This window comes from Ochlerotatus camptorhynchus, unplaced genomic scaffold (genome assembly GCF_037179485.1).
Source record: "Ochlerotatus camptorhynchus isolate MF236.1 unplaced genomic scaffold, CSIRO-AGI_Acam_v1.1 ptg000052l, whole genome shotgun sequence".
Classification (NCBI taxonomy): Eukaryota; Metazoa; Arthropoda; class Insecta; order Diptera; family Culicidae; genus Ochlerotatus; species Ochlerotatus camptorhynchus.
Genome location: NW_027040542.1, coordinates 534104 through 547163, shown reverse-complemented (window position 1 = coordinate 547163; position 13060 = coordinate 534104). Strand labels below are relative to the sequence as shown.

Below are 13060 nucleotides of genomic sequence, written 5' to 3'. Positions count from 1 at the left end.
CACATTAGTTGCGGTATTTACTTCATGATAACACATTTAACCCACCCACAGCATGGTTGCACCGAGAGTTGGCTGGCGGAGCATTCCCCGATAAGTTAAGAAGGAAGCAACTTTCCAAGGGTTAGGCAAACTTGGCTTTTAGCTTCACTGTGCCCTCTTGAAGAACGAGTTTTCCCGGAGCGCATAGGAAATGGGTTTCTGGTTTCCAAGTGGTCTCGGTTGCGTATCGAGAGATTTCCCTATTATTAGAAAGTCCAACCGAACGTCTGCTAGATCCAATTATAGCTGAGGATGATTGTTCATGAGTCGAGCAATAGTGGTTTCGACACCTTTGGATTGGCTTCTTTCGATTCAATGAGTTCTAGTCACTCAAGCTGAAGGTCACGGTTTCACGAACAAGTTTGAAATATTACATGTGTGAGTGGTCAGGTTCATACATTTCTGTTTTATTTAACACAAACCACACAATTGGGGGCCTCCCTTAGCTCAGTCGGTAAAGGCGCAGCTACAAAGCAAGACCATGCTGGAGGTGCCTGGGTTTGATTCCCGGTCCGGTCTAGGAATTTTTCGGGTTGGAAAATTTCTCGACTTCCCTGGGCATATAAGTATGTTTGGATTAGCCACACAATCATACCAATTGCAAAAATGGTACAAGCATCGAAAGCTCTCAATTAATAACTGTGGAAGTGCATCTAGAACACTAAGTTGAGAGCACGCAATAAGCTAATACGCGATATGCAATAAGCTTGAAATGCGAAGAAGAATAAGAAGAATAAGAAGAAGAAGAAGAAGAAGAAGAAGACAACTGAGAAAAAGAGTGCTTGCAAGTTGTATGTAAGATCCATTATTTTTCCAGAAGTTCTCGGAACTGTCTTGAAGTTCATGTGACTTTAACATCTCTGAGCTCTATAGGGAAGTTTTTGAAGTTTTTAGGACATCCCTGAAATTCTTTACTCTTTCCTGACGTCTTCAGTATTTCTTAAAAGTTTCCACTGTGTTCCTAAAGTTAGTGGGTCTGTCTTGATGTTCTATGATAGTCCCGGAAGTATCCTCTTTTTACAAATGTTCATGGTGTTTCCAGAAGTTTCTGCATTTTTTTTTAAATTTTCGGAACTTCCCTGAAAATATCAAAACTTTGCAATAGATCTTAAGATCTTTAAACAGAAGAGTTTTATTCTCTCCCTTCGCTCAGTCGGTAAAGGAAGCTACAATGCAAGACCATGCTGGAGGTGGCTTGGTTCAATTCCCAGCCTGATCTATGAATTTTTCGGGTTGGAAAATTTCTTGACTTTTCTGGGCATGAGTATGATTGTACTGTAAGTAAATGTTGGACTAACATACCTTTCCTATACCTATACCTATATCTATGAGTATGATTGTACTTGCCATACAATCATACCAATGCAAAAATGGTACAGGCATCGAAAGCTCTCAATAATTAATCGAACAATTTTCAGTTTGATCACCGATGTAATCAATTTTCACGGGGATCGAAGTGAAGCTTAAATGAACCTTGAAAGCGAAACACAGAGTCAAAAAAAATCCGAAAACATGGTTTCCAGAATTTCGCTTTTCTGATGCTCATAGCGTTACTGTAAGTTTATGTGAACCATTTTAATATGCATCGTTTAGATTATGGGGGATCTGGGTGAATATGAGATACATATTTGATAAGAATAATGTATACAAATATAACATTTCTTCCAATAAAACTCGTACGTCAATTTATCTGTTTCGAGGGGCTACTTTATTTGACATAATTTAAATACTCATTCCAATTCGGATAATATAGCTCAGCTTGTCGAGTTTGCTCTGGAATTGACTTCTAGCCTTCTGATTAAACTATTAATGGGTTATCAAAATAATTCGAAATATTAGAACTGTCTTGAATTCACTGCAATGGATGAAATGCCATTTACAAACCCGTAGTTTCCGGAAAGAAGCAACACCAACATGGAGTTGAGAACAAGAAGATTATTTAAGACCTTCGGACGGGTGTCAGAGCGAGCGGCCAGCGGCTGGAGGAAGATGAGGTGCAAGAGAGGCCCTTCAGTCAACGGGCTCAGCCCGTAACTCACACGCGAGACCGAACAGGCAGCAATAGACAACACCAAGGCAATGCTGCACTTGCTAATGATGCGTTGACCGGCGTCAATCGCTCACTTTAGCAGGCTGCCAAAGGCAGCGAATCATGTGGACGAGGGAGATGAACCAGTATGTGATGCGCTGCTACTACGTTTGCACGAGGTTCGAGACGGATATGTCCGGCAGATCAAGCATGCTGGATATTTTCAATGATCGGTTCCCTCGATTTGCCAACCAGCTTGACCGGAACGAGTTGTATACTAGGCAGCAATCAATCATGTCACACAACTTGCGGTAGCGGTAAACACGTCAACGGAGGAGCCAACCGCTCCTGGACAAGTAGTAGACCAGCAACGACAGCAACTACGGGATGAGCTATTTTGATATATTTTGGCACAGCACTTGGAAGCCGTTGAGAACCTTGAGTACCTGAAGTTCAGAGTGTACTGTGCAGCTATGGCCGTGGTACAAACGTTGGGATTGCGGACGTACCCGCAAGGAGACGACGAAAGTCGTACACGTCCCAACGCACAAAAACCTGCATGGATGTGACACCTGGAGAGCCGAATCGTCACACTTCGGACTAAGATTAAACGGTTGACACAGTACAAGAGGGGAAACCGATCATCGAGGCTAGTTCACCACGTTGCTGAAATTGTCAAGCCCGCAGAGCTCCATGACTTCACTGAAACCGATATTACTGAGGTGCTCGACACCCATGTACAGCGGTTGAGTACTTTTGCTAAACGGATGCGACGTTATGGAGAAAGTTCGAAGCGGAAGAAAAAAAATCGAATGTTCACCACAAACGAAAAGGGGTGTAACAACAAAACCGACTATAGTGAAGGACTCCCGGAGATTGGCGATGTAACACAGTTTTGGGCCGATCTGTGATAGAATCCTGTTCAAGACGAATTTCAGCTGTTCAAGATCACTTTCAATTATCGTTTCATGAGGTCTTCCGTAACCAGCATATCGGAATCCCTTCCCAAAAAGCATGGTCCAAAAAAATGGCACCACTTTCAGCTCAGTGGTCTTTCCTACCATATTTAGAGCTGCTACTTTGCCGTGATATTGTGCCAAAGGGTAGTGACCGATTGCAGTCAGTTCATTATTGTTGCAGAATACAGGCGCATTAGCAACATCTCCCCCTGCGTACACCCCCGATACATTTGTTTCAAGGAATTGATTCGTGTCCACAGATCCGTTCTTATTCAATTTGATATCTGATCCTTCCAGGAAAGTAGTGAACAAGGTAGACCCTACACCCATGATGCAAATGTCTGCTTTCAGTATCGGTCCATCATTCAACTCAACTTAGGTTGGCTTCCTATCGTCATTCCCAATGCAACGCTTTATGCCAGAATTCATTATGAAATGCACTCCTTTTTCCTTGAACATTTTCATCACTCGGGTACCCACTTTTTCGCCGAAGGAATCCATCAGAGGAACTGCGCTTCGACCGATAACAGTTATTTTTCCAACTTTATTCACACAATATACTGCAGCTTCGAGGCCAATGAAGCTAACTCTAAGGACTACCACGTGTTTGTCAAGACTTAGCTGACTATTCACATATTTGGCATGTTCGTTAAACCGCAGCACACAAACGTTAGGTAAATCAGCGCCATCGATTGGGGCTTTCCTGGCCTTCGATCCTGTGGCAATGTACACCTTGTCATACTTGATTTTGTAACCGTTACTAAGCGTCAGTTCTCGGTTCGCGTTGTCTACTGAAGTTACTTCCGTCCCCGTCATGGTTTCTATTTCATTATCAGCGTAAAAACTTTTATCTCGTAGCAGCTTCTTATTCAACTCAAAGTCCATTATTTTGCTTGCTAGGATTCGATCGTAGGGCAAGCATGGTTCCTTATTAATCATGATCCGTGAAACCTTCTTGGAATAAGGTTTCTGCACAGATGGCATCCGACGGTCCTCCACCGATCACCACGAAAGTTCGTTCGTCCTTGTTGAGCTTCTTGACCATCGCCTTGGTTCGTTTCCCAGATTGAAACTCCGGCCGTTTCGCACGTGTTTTAATCTGAAATGAAAATGATGTTATACATTTTATTAGTAGCTATCTACCGCGCAGCTCCACTATACAGTGCATGAACTGACATTACGTTGCTTTTACTGCATTTGTTTATTTGTGTGGCTATAAAAATTACATGAGATTTTTGGCATGATTGAAGTGCATCCTGTTGGATGTAATATTAAAATTTATTTTTTGCTGTGTAGTAAACTCTTTCGTTTCCATTTGCAACATTGCAGAAAATCCAGATCCGTACTTGATACGAATGGCAGCAGCACTCGCAAAACATATTTCAGGACCGAGCTTAAGGGAGACGACTCTAGATTAGATTCAGGGGAGCTTTTGATTTGTGTCGTGAGATGCGCGGATAGATAGAAAGAAGATTTTGAAGATTTCCTGTAAAAGGATGGATCACGATGAGAGTGGATGGATTTAGATGCAAGAAATGACCGATAGATTTCGTGGATTGGTTCGTTAGCGTGAGATTTTTTGAGCATCTAGATTGCCGATGAAGTAATCACAGATAGAAATACTTTTGGGTTGAATCAAATATACCATCAACAATTTTGGCAACATTTCCTACTAAAAACTTACGATTCGAGATTCGAAACCCGTCGGAAACGGTGATAAATCTTCTTTCTATCTACTCAGCGTACGCGCAGCTAGCCACAGCAAAACACAATATTTCCTGCATCGTAGATAGAGTCGTCCCCCTCGATGCTATGCTATCTTTGGGAGAATCCTGTTCAACATAACAGTGATGGGATGTGGTTGGCAGAAGAAGAGGATAGGAGAAATGGAATTGTTAGTATGCCCATGGTCGTTGTAACCGGAAGGCTACCCGGTATACTAGGAATTCGGCTGCACATTGGTAGCCACAACTTGACTGCTTTTTCTGATTGAAAGTTGTTGGGTTTCATGCTTGAATCGAAAGTACCTGATGACGGCCTACTCCGACGGCAAACGGTTTCTGGGCAAATGCTTCCTCGCAATACCGGTGATGAGATCCGACTTGAGCTTGGTTTTTGGTGACATGATTTTCTTTTTTGGTTCAGCTTGCTACGGCAATCAAATGGAGACTAATAAATTGTGTGATCCCTCTCCGCTCATACATCCTCCTATTGAATTCTAGAAACTTCGAAACAAATGTTATCAAGTGATTTTCAACAAAGTAGGTGATTTGTATTTATCGGTTTCAATGATAGTTTGATTTGCTGGTGGATATACTGTAAGTATTGAAATTATGAACTTTTCTTTCCACAGTAAGAACGGTTAAAAATTAGGTTAAAGTGTCTTGCGCAAAGTTTTTGCTTATACAATTTCCCATATTTCTGTTGCATTTGATTGATAATAGCGCTATGTTTTATACCCACTTTTGATGATTGAATGCAGTGATGTACAACAAAAAACATCATTTTAGAGAATTTGAAAAATTGTAACTAACAAATTGGACACAGAACATACCGTAGAAATTTTTTCTCTTATAGTTTTGACCCTTGGTAATCTGCGAAAAAAATAAAAGGGTGAGATTTCACTGAAATTTAAAGAACTAAAAATATTTATTGGATAATAGCTATGAAAAATGGACTTTTTTCAAAAATCTCGTTGGGGCGACCTCTAAACAACATTTCCCAGAGTTGCCGCCATACAAAAGTTTGTTTGTAACACCCTTAGCTATCATTTGGAGGGTGAGCCCTCAGATTTCCAGACGTAATGCAAATTTGGGACACCCTACTGCAGAAGGACCAGATTTTGTGCATAACGTCTGGTACAATCTATGGGTGGATGGCGGAATGCTTCAATATGGTGCTAGAAAACCCCCAGCAGCTACCAGAATTCATTACCAGAGGGGTAACCTATCTTCTGCCCAAGGATCAAAACACGGCTAATCAAGCCAAGTACAGGCCATTAACATGTCTCTCGAGCTTGTAAAAAGTGCTCTCATCAGTAATTAATCGAAAGATACAAAACCATTGCAATGTAAACATGGTTGTTATGGCCGAAGGACAGAAGGGCTGCTGGTGAAACACTCAAGGCTGCAAAGATCAGGTCATCATCGATGCAGTTATTGTTGGTCAGGCGAGCCAGAATAAGAGAAACCTGAGCATGGCGTTCATCGACTTCAAGAAGGCGTACACAATCTCGATTTATGAGAATCTACCACCACTACATATCGTCGGATATGTGTCTTCCTTGTTATAATCCAGACCATGTTCACTTCACCAATCGCAGTTCCTCAATTGAATATGTTCTGACCATGAAACAAGCAACTCATGGGATTCCCGATCAACTTCGACCTATTATTATCCCACGTATTTTTACTGAAAAGTACCAACAAGTCAATTGCATGAAAAGATATTTTACAAACGGGTCCCGTCTCAATGGATCCACTGGCTTCGGTGTCTTCAATGAAAACTCTAGCGCCTTCCGCAAACTTCAGGAACCTTGTTCTGTTTTTGTGCTGAGCTGGCAGCAATCAACTTCGCATTGGGGATGATTTCCAATATGCTCACAGACCATTACTTCATCTTCTCGGATAGTCTCAGTTCGATTGAGGCTATTCGGTCGATGAAACAAGGTAGGCACTCATCTTATTTCCTTTCAAAGGTAAGGGAGCAGATGAGTGTACTGGTCGAAAGATCATATATGATTTCCTTTGTATGGGTCCCCTCACATTGCTCAATCCCAGGCAATGAGAAGGCGGACTCTCTCGCAAAGGTGGGCGCGCAGAAAGGCGAATTATATGACAGGCAAATTTCACACGATGAATTTTACCATTTAGTGCGTCAGAGTACCCTTTCGAGTTGGCAAACCGATTGGGACACTGGAAATCTTGGACGGTGGTTACATTCAATTATTCCTAATGTTTCTTCGAGAGCGTGGTTTAAAGGCTTGGGCTTAAGTCGTGACTTCATTCGGGTGATGAGTAGACTTATGTCCAACCACTACTCGCTAGATGCTCATCTCAATAGAATAAACCTCGTGGACAGCAACATCTGTCAGTGTGGAAACGGTTACGATGACATCGAACACGCAGTTTGGCAATGTACGGATAATGACGCCGCCAGAGAGCGACTTTTGAATACCCTCGAGGCCCAAGGAAGACAACCCTATGTTCCTATCAGAGACGTGTTGGCAACCCGTGATCTCTGCTATATGCAGTCCGTTTATGTGTTTCTTCAAATGTCTAGTATAAGAATTTAATTCCTTTGTCTTTTGTCTCTCTTTATTAGTTTTTGTTTGTCTTGTCTCCCCGTCTCGATGATTCTCATCGTCGCCCACTGGTCACCATAGCCGGTCGAACTCCAGACGAAGCTAGAACAGCACTACCATTCATACTGGCGACAACGCTCTGATGAGACAACGAAACCCTACCCCAAGCTCCTCCCCTGATCCTATCCTTCAACAATGTACCCCTCTAACCTCGAGTAAGCCGCGAGTAATCGGCCCAACTCCTACTAGACATAGAATTAAGTGAATTTTGTTACAAACAGTGAACAATGAATTATTGGCTCCGTAAAGCTAACGCGATTGAGCCTTCCAAATAAACGAAATGGATAAAAAAAAAGAAGGCGTACGACTCAGTACCGCATTCGTACCTTCTCAAGGTACTGCAGTTGTACAAGGTGAACGATGGAGTCATCAGGCTTATGCAGCACGCATTGCGAATGTGGAGTACATCTCTCTACGTTACTGACGGAGCAGTGGTGTTACGGTCCAGAACTCTCAACATAAGAAGCCCACTATGGTTTTGCCTTGCGATGAACCCCCTCAGCAGATCACTCAATCAATGCAACTACGGCTACCATTTGAAAAGTGGAGGAAGAAGCACAAATGTTACTCACACCTACTACATGGATGACTTGAAGCTGTTTGCCGTGTCTTGCAGCTTGTAACGGTGTTCATTAATGACATCCGGATGGAGTTTGGAGTCGATAAATGTTGAACAGTCAATATCGGTCGGGGTCAAGTAGTGGATACTGGCAGTTTCCACATCAACGAACAGGAGGAGATTCAGAATATGGTTGAAGGCGAAACCTACCAGTACTTGGGGTTCCTGCAACTGAAAGGGATTCGCCATACAACGATCAAGAAGGAGCTGCAGGAAAAGTTCTTGTATCGCACCAATCGTGTTCTGAGGTCGTTCCTGTCGGCCGGCAACAAGATAAAGGCGATTAACACGTTTGCCGTGCCCCTGTTGACCTACAGCTTTGGGGTGATCAAGTGGATCAAAACAGACTTGGAGGCGATAGAACGAGCAGAAAGAGTGGCGTTCACTAAGCATCGCATGCATCACCCAAAGTCGGCCGTCGAGAGAGTCACCTTGTCACGTAATGAAGGAGCAAGAGGCATCACTGATATCCAAGCGATATGTGTTTCCCAGATTCAGCAGTTGCGGAGCTACTTCGTAGAAAGCCAGAACCGTCACGAAGTCTACCGTGCTGTTTGTGAGGCAGACCAGGCAGACGGGTTCAGTGCCCTACAAAACTGTCGAAGATAAAGTCGCATCGTGGAAGCTGAGGGAGCTGCATGGGACGCTTCCCCATCAGTTGGAACAAGCGCATGTCAACAAAGTGGCGTCGAATACGTGGCTGGTGCGAGGTGAACTCTTCTCAGAGACTGAAGGTTTCATGGAAGCCATCGAGGATCGGGTTATTGCGACGAAGAACTACCCAAGGTGACTACATATAGGTGTTCTAATGTGTCAAATTCATGATTCAGCCATGTTGGATTTTTGTATTGGACAGCGACCGAGTTTGTTTACAATTTGCTCTAAAACCGCACTTTTCCCCCCCGCGACCTCCTCGCCTATATAGTGACAAAGCTGGATCACCATTTATATACCCACCATGGAACTACCGTAGGTACATGTTGCACGAAGAAGTAGAAGACCGGTGTAGAAAGTGCAATGCAGTAGGCGAGACGATCGAACATGTTGTTGCTGGTTGCCAAACGTTGGCAGAAGTAGCGCATTCTGCACCAACAACTTGGTGAACCAGTACGTATCCTACTACAAGTACCCACCAGACCCGGTACTGGAAAATAGTTGCATAAAACTGTACTGGGATCGCACTGACATTGTGGTTTACGACAAAATGATGAAGAGGGTAACCCTCATCGATATCGCTGTACCGTTAAATCGCAATGTTCAGTCAACGTTCTCGACCAAGATACTGAAGTACCACGATTTGGCGAAGGAGTTGAAGCAGATGTGGCACCTGAAGGATGTGCGTATAGTTCCGGTAGTAATCTCGGCGACTGGAATTGTTCCCCGTACCTTTATACGTTCCCTTGAAGAGTTGGAACTACGAAGAGAACTGAACAACATTCAGAAAGCAGTGATTCTTGAAACCTGTAGTATTGTCCGGTGGTTCCTGAATCATCATAACTGATCCGACTGCAACAAACAAATTAGGATGTAAGTCAACTGACGAATGAGGTCCACAGAGCCTAACCCCCTTGGCATAAAGACAGCCCGGGTAGGTGAAAAATTTCAGCATTTTAGATGCCAAAACTGTGTATAATAAAATAATAATAATAATTATTATTATTATTATAACAATAATAATAAAAATAATAACAAAAATAATAATAATAATAATAATAATAATAATAATAATAATAATAATAATAATAATAATAATAATAAAGTATACACAAAAAAAAAAAATTGAACATTTGATTCACCAACTGTCAACATTACTGATATTTTGATGCTCATATCGAACAGATACATTTTCAAAATTTATATCAGTCTGAACAATTATCAGACCAAAGCTGGAGTCCTTTTCAAATAGGTCCTATGTCCACACATATCAGAAGTAATTCTCTGACCCAACAAATTGTAAAAGATCATTAACGTTACTAGTGAAAAACTGTACAACTGGAGCTTGATCGGTTAAACAAGGTAACGAAACATCCCAAACCCCTGCAAAATATCCATTGCAACCCAGTAAGAGAAGTGGATAATTCAATTTCGTTCATTTTCCACTATCTACTATCAACAAATCCAACCTTTCCGTTCAGCAGATTGAATTTGCTTCTCCAACGTCGTATCCGTCGTCGTAGTTGGTGCTGTCTAGTCTATGGATGGCAAATCGGCGTACGTGGGTTGGTTTGAGTAGGCAGGGAGGGGTTCCAGGGTAAAACGGTTCACTTTAAATTCAATTCGATCGAATCAAGAATTGAAAATGGGTTACCCATTTGAAAGGCTAACCTTTTCACCGGTTTTCCCTGTTTGGACGTTAATCTAATTGATGACTCTTTTCTTGTGCCCTGTCACGAGGGAGGAAAATTTATTGCCATTCGATTTGCTATGCTCGAAACAGTATTCAACCTGCAGAGGAAACCTTGTTTTTCATTGGAACGAAATTATTTATCTCAGAAATTTATCCGATCTCATTGAAATTCACTCAACGAATATTCCGCCTTAAGAAAATTTTGATATCAGTTTCAGATATAAGAAAACAAAAAAACTAATCAAACAAGAATTGGAAATCCAGTCATAAACACAGGAACTCTTTATCCTACAGAAACCCCAACATAAATTTCAACTGAAGCTCCAAAATTTGCCAAACGTCGCTGTTATCCTTTGTGGAACACGTAAAAAATTGCTAATAACTATGAACTCGAGAGCAGAAACCAGCACAAACCGCAACGATAAACATGCAAAACAACGCACTTCTGCTGGATCCTTCCTAAAGGCCCCGGCCATCCCAAAAAAGGTGCGACTACCAACCCGGCCAACAACCTCGGTAGTCATAAAAACTGATAAAAAATATTTTAACATATCAAGCCAAACAACCGCTCCCCTGGACCCTAGCGATAAAGATACAGTCTCGATTGCTTTCTTCCTCGCCAATTATCCGGCATCTCGTTCTACGTGGATTCTCTTCCTACAACAACACCAGCAAAACATCTCACTCAGACAAGTTTACACACGAGCGCCCCCTGGCGAAAGAAGAGGATTAGCAGTTTTTCGCCCTTTCGTTCTCGCACTTACTAGCCTATCTGTTTAGTATTCCTCCCCGTAACCGCCATAACTTTCAATTTTGCGGTTTGTTTATTTTTCGCAACATTTTATTTGTTATTTTTGGGACTTTTGCAGTAGGCGATGCGTTGCGCACGTGTTGCATATTTCATCGGATTTTACGATGCGATGCGAAAGTTTCCCTTTCCTCCAATGTGTGTGATATTCGATATTGGAGCGAATGGGGCAGTTGTCACACATGGAGTGAACTATTGTCACACTTCATTGATAAACGTGACTGGTGTGGATGCCAAGTAGGTGTCATGCGGTGTATTAATCGTGATGTTTGAATATTTCATAATGTGTGTGTTTAATTCTTAAATGTACTCCTTTTTGGCTAAATTAGCAAGTCAGTTTCCGGCGATATAAATTAAACACAATACATGACTTTTGAAAATGTTTTTAACAATTAAATGAATAGTTCAATTCAAATAATCAAGAATGGTGGAACAACATAATAAAACTGTGTTCGTAAGACAATCAGACATTTTCCTATTTAATTATATTAAAAACTGTCGACCTATGAATACCTGTCCTTTTGTCATTTTTAACTTTTGTTCATAGAACAGTATTCTTTGGACATAAACTTTCGAATATAAACAGATTTATTTGAGGTGCATCTCTAATCCTTATCTCCTTATCTTAAAATGTTTAGAAGAGGATTTCAAAATTACTTAAAACCTATTTCCGGGGAATTCCCGACATTTTGGGTATGGAAAAATAATGCATAAAATTACAAAGAACAGTCCTATGGGGTTGTACGCAATGGTGACGTAGGACTACGTGGTCTTATATAATAAATCTTATTTGTTAACTGCAGCAAGAGCTTGTGTTTTGTGTAGGAATATAAATTTGAGTGGGGTTCTATCTGTTTATCCTCTTTTGTATGACGCACTTGACATAGATGGCCCACAGCGACTCACGAAGCGCTACTGATTCCGATCAATAGCGGTACGGCTTCTTCCTCCTTCTATGGATGCTCATGTGGGATAAAGCTCACGGCTTGCAGGCAGCCTTTTGTTGTGTACTGGAAAACAATGTTCAACGCCACGTGCCAAAAGCACTGCTGCTGCTGATGCCGACGACCGGACACCACAACACACGGTGATTGGAACTGAATGCGATCAGCGGTTGTGGGCAGCCTTGATAGCTAGCTGCTTGCGGGGAGCCTTTCGTTGTGTACTGGAGAACACCACCACTCACCACGCGGTGATTGAATAAACACCGTTTGGTGAGACCGGATGGAATTCAACTTCGAAATCTGTGTTAGGGGAAATCGCTTTCCGTAGGAAATCGGTGGTAATTTTAATTATCATTGCAACAATTGCGCATTCTTGCAATTTTCAATAGTGATATTTTAAAGAGTGATAACGTCTTAATTTTAACAGATGCTTAGACATATTTCTGATCGATTTGTGATAAAATTATTGAAATTGGTCCAGGGGCAGCTGAGTTATTAACGTTCAAAATCTTTCATAATTTTGCTAAATGTTCCATTTTCAGTTTTCACAAAGTGTATATAGATATAACATGTAGCCCTGCGTCAAAAATAAACAAAAGACAAAAGTAAATAATATTTAAAAATCACTGTGCTCCTATCATTCGTTAGTAATACGAGTCGCCAAAACAAATAAAATGGTTGTTTTGGGTAGAAGTGTATGTTCAGTTTTCTTGCAACAAATTGCAGATAGGGCGAAGACACATTCACTTTCAGTTGGAGTCAGCTGGATGGTTTTGGGATCATAAAATAATTAGAAAATATTATGTGTGCTTAATTTACTGAAGTATTGACTCAAGTGAATTATTGGATAACAGATTCAGTTACTGCATGATAAATTCTAATATAATATATTCGTTTTCGGCAACACATGATTTTGAAAATCTTTGCTCTCTAGAAGGCTTTATTTCATTTC

General features: G+C 41.5%; 1 pseudogene; it reads left to right on the top strand.

The window, feature by feature from the left end:
• Positions 1 to 9510, top strand: part of LOC135717190 (uncharacterized) — a 30072-nt pseudogene extending 20562 nt beyond the window's left edge.
• Positions 9511 to 13060: the final 3550 nt, after the last annotated feature.